Consider the following 12,052-nt stretch of genomic DNA (forward strand, 5'->3'; position numbering starts at 1 on the left):
CGCAATCTGACTTTCAATAATCCCTACAAGAGAATGGCCCTGACTTAATTAACCTACACGTTTCACAAATCACTTACCTCACAAAAATCTTCGTTACTCAAACTACTGCAGTACAGCGAGCGCCACTAGTGCCAGCTAAATAAAAGATTCAAACTACGGAAGGCACTAACTACTGATAGGCATAGTTAGCGAATGAAAGATTTTATTACAGAACAAACAATGTATTTACCTTAAGAGTCATTGTATATATATATATATATATATATATATATATATATATATATATATATATATATATATATATATATAATCAGTTCATGACATCCAGTCTTACAAATTTCAAAACTCCGCCATCTCTCTCCCCACATCCACCACTGCTGGCGGCTCACCTCCAACTGCGCAACGCTAGGCGCTGTTAACATCCAGCTGCCCAACACTACAATGGCGAGTATTACAACAATGCCAACCAGCCACAGACTGCACACAGCACACCCAGTGATTTTGATTCAGAGTGTTACGTGGCGGCGGCGTTACCAATAAAAAAACTTAACAGCCTACTTACATAATATCTTGCATTCTTTAATTTTATCATGCAGTTATCGTATTTGCAATAATAAACAATCTTTCATTGTAGTAATTAAATCTTCACAAACAAGGCTTTCGTAGAAATGAGATCAAGGTATCCTAATATGAGACAATAATAATATTTTGCTTGAAATATTTTATTACAGAATAATGACATATGAATATACAATTTTTACATGTTCATTCATTTCTGTTATCCTTCACTCATTTCACACTACTTAGGTTTATATTTACGACATCCGGGACAAACAAAATTATCTTCTGTGACACCGCAGTCTCCATGAGCCCAGCGATAACATTTCGTGCACTGTGCCCATGTCTCCTCGTGTTTGTCTTCAGAAAAGCGCGCAGTACAGAACATACACGATGCGTCATCGTCATCACTGCTGTCTGAATCCCCACTGTCATCAAGATAGACATCGGATGCCGAGTCACTAGACGAAGTGATTCTTGAGTCCTGACAACTAACTGTAAGGTCATGCTTCGTATGTCCTTACATTCAAGAGCATAAACTCGCTCTTCCATTGCAAGGTCGTATTTCACTAGTTCGTCTTCCAGTTGAGATGAGAGAACAGGCCTTCTGCCAAGATTAACACCAAGCAGCTTCTGGGCTGTACGAGTTTTATTCTTCACATATCTTTCCAAACTACGTTTTGGTACAGCAAAAACTTTTGAGGCTTTTAAGTACCCCATCTCGCCATTTCTCACACATGTAATGGTACGAACCATGGCGTCTTTATCCCACGTTTTTCTTTTAGGTGCCAATGCCATCTACAAAGAATAAATACAATAATCAGACATACTTCTTAAAGGACTTCAACTTCTATGATTTTATTTGTTAGATTATTTTTTATAAGTATAGTGATGGGAGTAATACCGATAAACTTCTGAGAAAAATACTACCTTGAAAGAAAGTTCCAGAAAACATTCCAATTTCTGATCATTTAGCTAGTCAAAGCAATCCCTGTTTATGATAATTTAATCGAATTAAAATAACCGCAGTTGCCAAAATTTTACTACAATAAATAATAAAATAATGTTATCTCATGATAGTATTGCGTAAATTACATATAACAAATCGTGAGAGAACGAGTTCCCCAATATTCGATAGGTATCGTAATATGCGACACTGTCGCGTATTTTGATCGCCATACTATCGCATATTAGGAATTTCGCCATCTTACACAAAGAATCACGCACTTGCTAACAACGTTCGTTGTAAAATGAACTTAGTTGTCAATAATTATAGGTATTACCGCCACAAATAACAACAATAAAAAGGTATAGTAATATCCACTCACCTTTAAGCTGAAATATTGTCTTAACACCGGTGTCGCAAAAACTCCAAACACCAGAAATTTTGTATCAACCTCTACATACTGTGTCCGTTTCAACGATGGCGTCCTACACTCTGTGTCGTCGTCTGGCATGCAACAGACGTGTTTTAGAAACTCTGCACCAGAGTGCAACCCCTAACATGAGCACAGTTTGGGTGTCTCATATTAGGGAACTATCGCATAATAGGCACCTTTCCTCTACAGGTGAGTAAGTTTGGTGACGTTCGGTCAAGATGTTCCTGGTGCAGCTCTTTCCATTTCCGTCAGTCCTCTTCTTGGAACCTTCTCAATCTCTTGAATCAGACCCAACTGATAAGGGTCCCATACAGACGAACAATACTCTAAGACTGGACAACTAACGTATTGTAAGCAATTTCCTTTGTTGAAGGACTGTATCGCTTCAGGATTCGACCAGTAAAACGCAATCTAGAATTCGCCTTGCCCGTTACTTGTGTAATCTGATCATTCCATTTGAGATCATTTAGAACAGTCACATCCAGATACATGACGGATGTTACCGCTTCCAAAGATTGGACATGTATTTTATACTCGTACATTAATGGGGATTTTCGCCTTGTTATACGCAGTATGTTACACTCAACTGATATTGAGGGATAACTGCCAGTCATTATACCACACATTAATTTTCTGCAAATCCTCATTGATTTGTTTACAACTTTCGTGTGATACTACTTTCCTGTAGACTACAGCATCATCGGTAAACAGTCTAATGCCACTGTCGATACCATCAACCATATCGTTTATGTAAATCGTAAAAAGCGACGGACCTATTAGGCTGCCCTGTGACACACCTGATGTTACGCTTCTTTTTGTTGAAGTCTCCCCATTCAGGATGACATGCTGCTCTCTGTCTATTAGAAAACTTTCCATCCAAGCTCATATGTTCTAACCACTAGCATCAAGCTTAATATCACAATGTGTGAGTAAATGATGTAACCTACTGCACTATTGGATTGTATCTGAGCAACACACCCATGTAAAAGCGACGTGTGCCTTTGCATATGTGATGTGGAGTTTGAGGCTATTGACAAGTACTTGAAAATGACAAACTTGAAATTTATTGACAGTTGAAAGTAGCTAATGGCATGGACAACAATTTTTTTTACAGCCTGTTTGGACAATGTTTTCTTCCTTCAGTTGTCAAATACCTAGCAGTATCTGACCCGGAACGATTTAAGGTGGAACGACGACAGTGTGGGATACTTATCAAGTGGGGCTAATGGAAGAAGAAAAGATTCAAAAAAGAACGTTACTCTTCGCCACGGGTTGGTTTAATCAGAGTGTGAGCTCTCAACAGTGGGAGACGCTACGAGATCGATTTCATGCCTTATGAAGAGCATTACTGACAAAATTTAGAATAATCGACCATTATAGAAAAGTCAAGAAACGTATAATTTCTACAGCATACATTTCGCACAATGTTAGAGGCGGTTGGAATGAAGAAACTTGGGTTTATAAAGGGCGTTTCCGTAAGAGCGTTCAAAAATTTAACAGGACATAGAGTATGTCCCATGAGGTAGGGAACCTGGAGCTGGAGAAGCCAGCTTAAGGGGAAATATAATCACAGTACTATGTGCTTTTTTTATTTACTTTAGTTAGAAATAAAATCACAGCACTATGTACTTTTTTATTTACATCAGTTACAGTTAACTGCAAATATCATCAGTGAGACGATGAACGTACCGCTTGTGCGTATCATACAAAATGTGCTGGAAATGACAACCATAAACCTCAACGCAAGCGTGACATCGGCGAACAAGATTCTGACGTACCCTGACCAATATTCTGGTGTGCTTCGAATCACATCACAGGCAGCTACAATTCTGGTAACTAATTCCATCTCCGTACCCACTGGTGTCTCATACACAAGTGGCTTCAGATATACCCATACGAAATAATCAAGGGGATTCAGGTCATGTGACCTCGCATGCCACTGAATAGGACCTCGCCTTCGAATCCAGCGACCAGGAAATACTTCCGAGTAATCAGTCTCGTTCTCCTCGTTTCCTTGCCGGGAATATAGAAATAACATGTAAATGAACGGCACAGTATGTGCAAGCTTCTACGCATGTTATTTGATGAATTCTTCTCTGGTTATCAGCAGAGTGTTGGCGTCGTCTCGTCGCAACGTTTCAATGAGTCTCGTACCCATCATCTTCTTCGCCAGAAGATGGTGGATACGAAACTCATTGAAACGTTGCAACAAGACGACGCCACCACCCGGCTAATAACCCGAGAAGAATTCATCAGTGTAATACGCCGAGAAAGACTGAAATCGCATGTTACTTGTAAATAAGGTGGAAACCAGTAATGCTAGACAAAACTGTAGACAAGTTTACTTCCATATCTCCTTAAGCTGTCTTCTCCGACCCCAGATTCCCTACCTCATATGGTTCAGTGAAGCATTCTCTAGGTTCTGTTACATTTCTGCACGCTCTTACGGAAATACCATGTGTAGTTGGCGGTCGAGAATATACGTTCTCGCATACCATCCACAAATGGAATCGGTGGAAGTGATTTGTGTGCAACATTTACCGTCTACCACACGTCGCACATTGGTTTGCGGAACACAAAAGTGGCTCAAATGGCTCTGAGCACTATGGGAGTTAACATCTGAGGTCATCAGTCCCCAAGAACTTAGAACGGCTTAAACCTAACAAACCTAAGGAGATCACACATCCATGCCCGATGCAAGATTAGAACCTGCGACCGTAGCAGTCGCGTGGTTCCAGACTGAAGCGCCTAGTACCGCTCGGCCACAACAGCCGACTCGGAACACAAAGAGTGAACCAGAACTGCACCGACAAATGCATGGACATGTACACTAAAGTACTCTGAACAACCTTAGAAAATTTGTCGGTGGAGTTATTGTTCACCTTGTGTGCCACGAAGGCAGTAGACGTCCTTTTACAGTCAGTTCGTATATTTCTTCTTAAATTTACTCGAAGCATTACTCAGAATAACGTTTTGCATAGAGCTGTTGTTATTGTCGTTATGGTCTTCAATCCTGAGACTGGTTTGATGCAGCTCTCCATGCTACTCTACCCTGTGCAAGCTCCTTCATCTCCCAGTACCTACAGCAGCCTACATCCTTCTGAATCTGCTTATTGTATCCATCTCTTGGTGTCCCTCTACGCGTTTTACCCTCCACGCTGCCCTCCAGTACTAATTTGGTGATCCCTTTATGCTTCAGAACATGTCCTACCAACCGATCCCTTCTTATAGTCAAGTTGTACCACAAACTCCTCTTTTCCCCAAATCTGTTGAATACCTCCTCATTAGTTATGTGATCTACCCATCTCATCTTCAGCATTCTTCTGTAGCACCACACTTCGAAAGCTTCTATTCTCTTCTTGTCCAAACTATTTATCGTCCTTGTTTCACTTCCATACATGGCTACACACCATACAAATACTTTCAGAAACGACTTCCTGACACTGAAATCAATACTCGATGTTAACAGAGTTCTCTTCTTCAGAAACGCTTTCCTTGCCATTGCCAGTCTACATTTTATATCCTCTCTACTCCTACCATCATCAGCTATTTTGCTCCCCAAATAGCAAAACTCCTTTACTAATTTAAGTGTCTCATTTCCTAATCTAATTCCCTCAGTATCACCCGACTTGCTTAGAGTATCAGATCGACTAGGTAGGACTTTTCCTGTAAATGATAGTTATTTGAACCCTGTTACTTTAGGAAGTTTAACTCGACCAGAAGGTTTATGCAGCAGCAGCGTAACTCCCATCATCAATTTCAGCTAAATATAATTCATTAAAGGCTGCCACATTCTGCAGAAATGCAGATTCAGAGGAGGAACGAAGCTAAAATGGAACTGCGTGGCTGGGTGACATAAAGCGCGCCGTCACAGAGCGTATATACTGGGTTAACTGATGCCGCCGGCTGTAACGGTGCTGAGCTGGCTAGCGGGGCGTGCTGTCGACATTAGCTGCCGCGTGTGTGACCGTGCGTACCTGTCTCCAGCCTCTCTACAGTAGCGGCCGTACACGACACAGTCTCACAGGAGCGACGGACAGCACCACACAGCCCACGGTAAGTAGATACACCAGTTACAGCGACGAGCCGCTGACAAAGGCTTTTCTGCAGCCAGTGTTGCTAGAGTGGACGACGTAGGACCGCACGACAAAATTCAGCCGCAATGCATCAACACGTTACATCCTAGTCTGCGAAGAAAGTTATTTCATGCGCTAGCATCTAGTATACCTAATGAAGCATCTAACATATTGTCACGTAGAGGAAGGTGTAGGTAGATAAATTACGAACACTAACTTCTCTTGACGAAGGTTTATTCAGCACTTGCACATACAAGAGCGTGGAGCCAACTGCTTCCAACCAGAACACATACGGTATATTCAGGTTGGTCCATTGATCGTGACCGGGCCAATCACACGAAATAAGAGTCAAACGGAAAACTACAAACAATGAAACTTGTCAAGTTTGAAGGGAGAAACCAGATGGCTCTATGGTTGGCCCGCTGGATGACGCTGCCGTAGGTCAAACGGGTATCAACTGCTTTTTTTTAAAAATAGGAACACCATTTTTATTACATATTCGTGTGGTAATTAAATAGATATGAATATTTTAGTTGGAACACTTTCTTCGCTTTGTGATAGATGGTGCTGTAATAGTCGCAAACATATGGCTTACAATTTTAAACGGACAGTTGGTAACAGGTAGGTTTTTTACATTACAATACAGCACGTAGGTACGTTTGAACATTTTATTTCGTTTGTTCCAATGTGATACATGTACCTCTGTGAACTTATCAATTCTGAGAACGCATGCTGTTATAGCGTGATTACCTGTAAATACCACATTAATGCAGTAAATGCTCAAAATTATGTCCGTCAACCTCAATGCATTTGGCAATACCAGTAACGACATTCCTCTCAACAGCGAGTACTTCGCCTTCCGTAATGTTCGCACATGCATTCACAATGCGCTGACGCATGTTGTCAGGCGCTGTAGGTGGATCACGACAGCAAATATCCTTCAACTTTCCCCAGAGAAAGAAATCCGGACACGTCAGATCCGGTGAAGGTGCGGATCATGGTATAGTGCTTCGACGACCAGTTCACCTGAGATATGCTATTCAATATCGTTTCAACCACACGCGAGCTATGTATCGCACGTCCATCATGTTGGAAGTACATCGCCATTCTGTCATGCAGTGAAACATCTTTTAGTAACATTGGTAAAACATTACGTAGTAAATCAGCATATGTTGCACCATTTAGATAGTCATCGATAAAATGGGGTCAATCATCCTTCCTCCCATAATGCCGCACCATAAATTAACCCGCCAAGGTCGCTGATGTTCCATTTGTCACAGCCATCGTGGATTTTCTGTTGCCCAATAGAGCATATTATGCCGGTTTACATTGCCGATGTTGGTGAATGACGCTTCGCCGCTAATCGAACGAGTGCAAAAAATCTGTCATCGTCCCGTAATTTCTCTTGTGCCCAGTGGCAGAACTGTACACGACGTTCAAAGTCGTTGCCATGCAATTCTTGGTGCATAGCAATATAGTATGGGTGCAATCGATGTTGATGTAGCCTTCTCAACACCGACGTTATTGAGATTTCCGAGTCTCGCGCAATTTGTCTGCTACTGATGTGCAGAATAGCCGCGACAGCAGCTAAAACACCTACCTGGGCATCATGATTTGTTGCAGGAGTTGGTTGACGTTTCATATGTGGCTGAACACTTCCTGTTTCCTTAAATAACGTTACTGTCCGGCGAACGGTCCGGACACTTGGATGATGTCGTCCAGGATACCGAACAGTATACACAGCACACGCCCGTTGGGCATTTTGATCTCAATAGCCATACATCAACTCGATATCGACCTTTTCCGCAATTGGTAAACGGTCTATTTTAACACGGGTAATATAGTACGAAGCAAATACCGTCCGCACTGGCGGAATGTTACGTGATACCACACACTTATACGTTTGTGACTATTACAGCACCATCTAGCACAAAGCGAAAAAAGTGATCCAACTAAGGAATTCATATTTCTTTACGTACTACACGAATAAGTAATAAAAATGGGGGTTCCTATTTTTAAACAAACGCAGTTGATATCCATTTGACCTACGGCAGCGCCATCTAGCAGGCCAACTATAGCGCCATCTGGTTTCCCCCTTCAAGCTGGACGAGTTTCGTTCTTTGTAGTTTTTTCGTTTGATGCTTATTTCGTGAGATATTTGGCCAGGTCACGATCAATGGACCACCCTGTATACAGTTACAGAACATTCCAGTACAATGATCTTGCCATTTGTGGATACTTCTAGAATGTACTCGAACCGAATGTAGAAATTAAGATTTTTCAATTTACGTGAGTTTTTGAACTCACGCTCCTCAATGCAACAATGTAGTATCATAACTACTACACTACAGCGACTGCGCTGCTCGGCGTCATCTGCGACAATATTTTAAGCACTGAAAGACGTGTTTTCCTTTGTTGATGTGCGTGTTGGCAGGGAGGCGTTAAGACGAAGACATACAATGAGGTGAGAGAAGCCGTGGGATGGCTCCTATTATCGCGTCGGACCTCCTTTTGCCCGCAGCAGTGCAGCATCTCGACTCAGCATGGACTCCAACAGGTCGTTGGACGTCCCCTGCAGAGATACTGAGCCACACTGCCTCTGTAGTCGTCCATACCTGCGAAAGTGTTGTCGGTGCAGGATTTTGTGCACGAGATGACCTCTCGATTATGTGCCATAATGTTCAATGGGATCGGGACCAGGCGATCTCGGTAACCAAATCATTCTCTGGAATTGTCCAGAATGTTCTTCATACCAATAGCGAACAATTGTGGGCCGCTAAAATGGTGCACTGTCAACCACAAATATTACTATTGTTTGGGAACATGAAGTCAGTGAATGGCCGCAAATGGACTTCAGGTAGCCGAACATAACCATTTATAGTTAATTATCGGTTCAACTGGACCAAAGGACAAAGTCCATTCCAAGCAAAAATAGCCCACACCACTATGGAACCGCCACCAGCCTGCCCAGTGGCTTGTTGACAACTTGGCGGACCTGGGGTCTGCACCAAACTCGGACCCTACCGTCAGCTATTACCAACTGAAATCTGGAAATCTGTTCAGACCACGGATTTTCACTCCTCTAGGACCCCACCGATATGGTCACAAGCCCAGGAAAGGCGATCGATGCGACGTCGTGCTGTTAGCAAAGGCACTCGGTCATCTGCTGCCACAGCCCATTAACGCCAAATTTCGCCACACTGTCCTATCGGACGCGCTCGTCATACGTGCCACAATGACTTATGCTGTTATTTGACGCAACGTTGCTTGTCTGTTAACACTGACAACTCCCTAAGCAAACGCTGCTGCTCTCGGTACTTATACGACAGTCATCGGTGAGAGGTTTTCAAAATTACCGCTGTCGCGTCCCCGAGCGTAGTGGGACACGTTGCCATGTTACAGGAGACCTTACCTCCAACATCGACGACCTACTAACACTTCAATGTTTCAGAGATACAGAACTAACAATCAGTGAAGGAAATCAGATTCTGTTCAGAAGAATAAAGATCGAGCTAAAATAGGATCATTCCTCCGGCTCTATCTAGCCTAGTCCCATATGACTGCCCTAGGTTCCATCTCCGTAGCTAGCTACTGCGGCTATGAACTCATCCTAAGTTCGACGGACGAGGCCAACATGCCGGCAGGAACTTCTTCAGAGAGAGCGGCGACACTGCTGATAACAGAGTAACTGAGTACTAACTGAAAGAGAGTGCTTTCGGGCCCTCCTATTTATATGACACTTCCCCTGGCTGTTGCCCCGCGACCTTCCTCGTGTTTGTTACTCGGCTCCGAAGAGTCGGCCCGAGATTTCTCTCATTTAAACCATGCGACTGCGTATCCGGGCTGGCCGGTGCTCAATGGCCACTTTAGAAACCAACTCGAGTGTTAGTTAAAATATCAATCAATCATATTGAGGTTTACGACAAGGCAAAGCATAAACTTTGGTTTTTTCGGCACACTGTTAACATTATGGATCTCGGAATACTGAAATCGCTAACGATTTCCGAAGTGGAAATCATGTTCAAAGTGTGTTAGTTAACCGTTTCGCATGAATCGCCTAAGTACAAATGAGAGCTCTGCCAATGCATCGCCTTTTTATACGATACTACCCCCATCTGTATATGTGCATACCGCAATCCCACGCCTTTTTTTACCTCAGAGTACGCTTTTGAGAAGACTACTGTATATCCTGGCACGTACGCTTTAAGTGAAATGTACCTCACAATGTACCCCTGTTTTAAACTGATCTTTTTATTAAATTTCTGCGCAGCCCCTCCCGCCGGAGGTTGCAGTCCTCCCCCGGGCATGGGCGTGTGTGTGTTGTTCTTAGCGTAGGTTAGCTTAAGCTAGTTTCTACATCTACATACATACTCCGCTAGCCACCAAGCGGTTTGTGGCGGAGGGCACAATTCGCGCCGAAGTCATATTTCCTCCCCTCTGTTCCACTCGAGTATCGCGCGAGGGAAAACGACTGTCTGAACGCATCAGTACGAGCTCTAATTTCCCTTATATATGAATGGTGCTCATTGCGCGATTTGAAAGTTGGTGGTAATAATATATGCTCTACATTCTCGGCTAAGATCGATTTTCGGAATTTAGTGAGCAGTCCCTTCCGTTTAGCGCGTCGTCTATCTGCAAGTATGTCCCATGTCAAACTTTCAAAGAGTGTAAGTACTGTGTAAGCCTAGGGACCGATGAGCTATGCAATTTGGTCCCTTAAGAACTCACACACATTTCTGTTTTTATTAAGTTTGAGGAAGGAAACAAATCATCGAAATTAATGAAATAGTGGGTCACCGTCCATGTCTTATCTTCTGTATCAGCTTCATTGTCTGCCGCTTTAATAATCATGATGAACAATTATATCACTGCTCACACAGCAACAAACTAACAGCGCGCGACGGAAAACGACTTTTTTTGCGAGCGGGTGGTTGGAGGAAGGTAAAGCAATCGTTATAGGTAAGAAGGAAAAAATATTATTCTCTTCCGTTCATAGCAGGCGCACCTGAGAATCACGCTTCTCTGCTAATTTCCAGTCGCTATTGCGGCGCTGCTGACAGATTAACGGGAAACAAAGTCTGACAGTGAACTGAATAGCAGCGTGGGGTAGCCGTGCGGATTGAGGCGCCTTGCCAAGGTTCGCGCTGCTTCCTCCCGTCGGAGGTTAGAGGCCTCCCTCGGGCATGGGTGTGTGTGTTATCCTTAGCGAAAGTTAGTTTAAGTTCCATTAAGTAGTGTGTAATCCTAGGGACCGATGACCTCAGCAGTTTGGTCCCATAGGAACGTATCACAAATTTCCAAAAATGTTGAGCTGAATAACTGCGGGACACCTCTCTAAACGGAAATAATTATCAGACGTGAGAACGACGCCAACCGCCTCTCCCATATGTCTGAAATAAACAAGCGTAGCCAAACGCGCAAGAATCATAAACCTAATAAGCTGTAACACCTTCCTACCACGCATTCGGGAGGATGACGGTTCAATCTCGCTCCCGGCCATCCTGATTTAGGTTCTCTGTGATTTCTCTAAATTGCTCCAGGCAAAGGCCGGGATGGTTCCTTTGAAAGGGCACGGCCGATTTTCTTCCCTGTCCTTCCCTAACACGATGAGACCAATCACCTCGCAATTTGGTCTCTTCCCCCAGAACAACCCAACCCCTTCCTACCAGCAGCAACAGAAGCGGCCCTGTACTAACCTATGTCAACCTGAACTGTCAAGCACCCACCGACCACAGCTGCGAGAACACTCCCGCAAGTGAATTCCTGGGGAGAGGCGTAAACCAATATTAGTTATTCGTTGACTATTCGGAAAGTAAGGTCCAGTACGTCACGAAATGGGATCGGTAGTGAAAAATTCGATGAAGCTTTGCACAGACGTTGGGTAGTGTCTCCAGTATGCTTGCCGATCGCGTCACGTCGCTCTTTTTAGTTCTGACCGCACAGTGACCAAGTAAAGATGCCTAGAACAACAGTGTCTCCCGACAAGTATGGGTGACCGGTGCAAGGTTTAACCTTATTTCATGTAACCCCGGATAAGGT

At 43.4% G+C, this 12,052-nt stretch overlaps 1 protein-coding gene across 1 annotated transcript in view; it reads left to right on the plus strand.

Moving 5' to 3' along the window:
• The first annotated feature begins 5,946 nt into the window (after positions 1-5,946).
• LOC126278503 (uncharacterized) overlaps positions 5,947-12,052 on the plus strand; it is a 59,754-nt gene continuing 53,648 nt past the window's right edge. The window contains exon 1 of the mRNA XM_049978661.1: positions 5,947-5,993. The gene's annotated coding sequence lies outside the window, so the exon portion shown is untranslated. The remainder of the gene's footprint in view (positions 5,994-12,052) is intronic.

This window comes from Schistocerca gregaria, chromosome 6, assembly GCF_023897955.1.
Source record: "Schistocerca gregaria isolate iqSchGreg1 chromosome 6, iqSchGreg1.2, whole genome shotgun sequence".
Taxonomy (NCBI): Eukaryota; Metazoa; Arthropoda; class Insecta; order Orthoptera; family Acrididae; genus Schistocerca; species Schistocerca gregaria.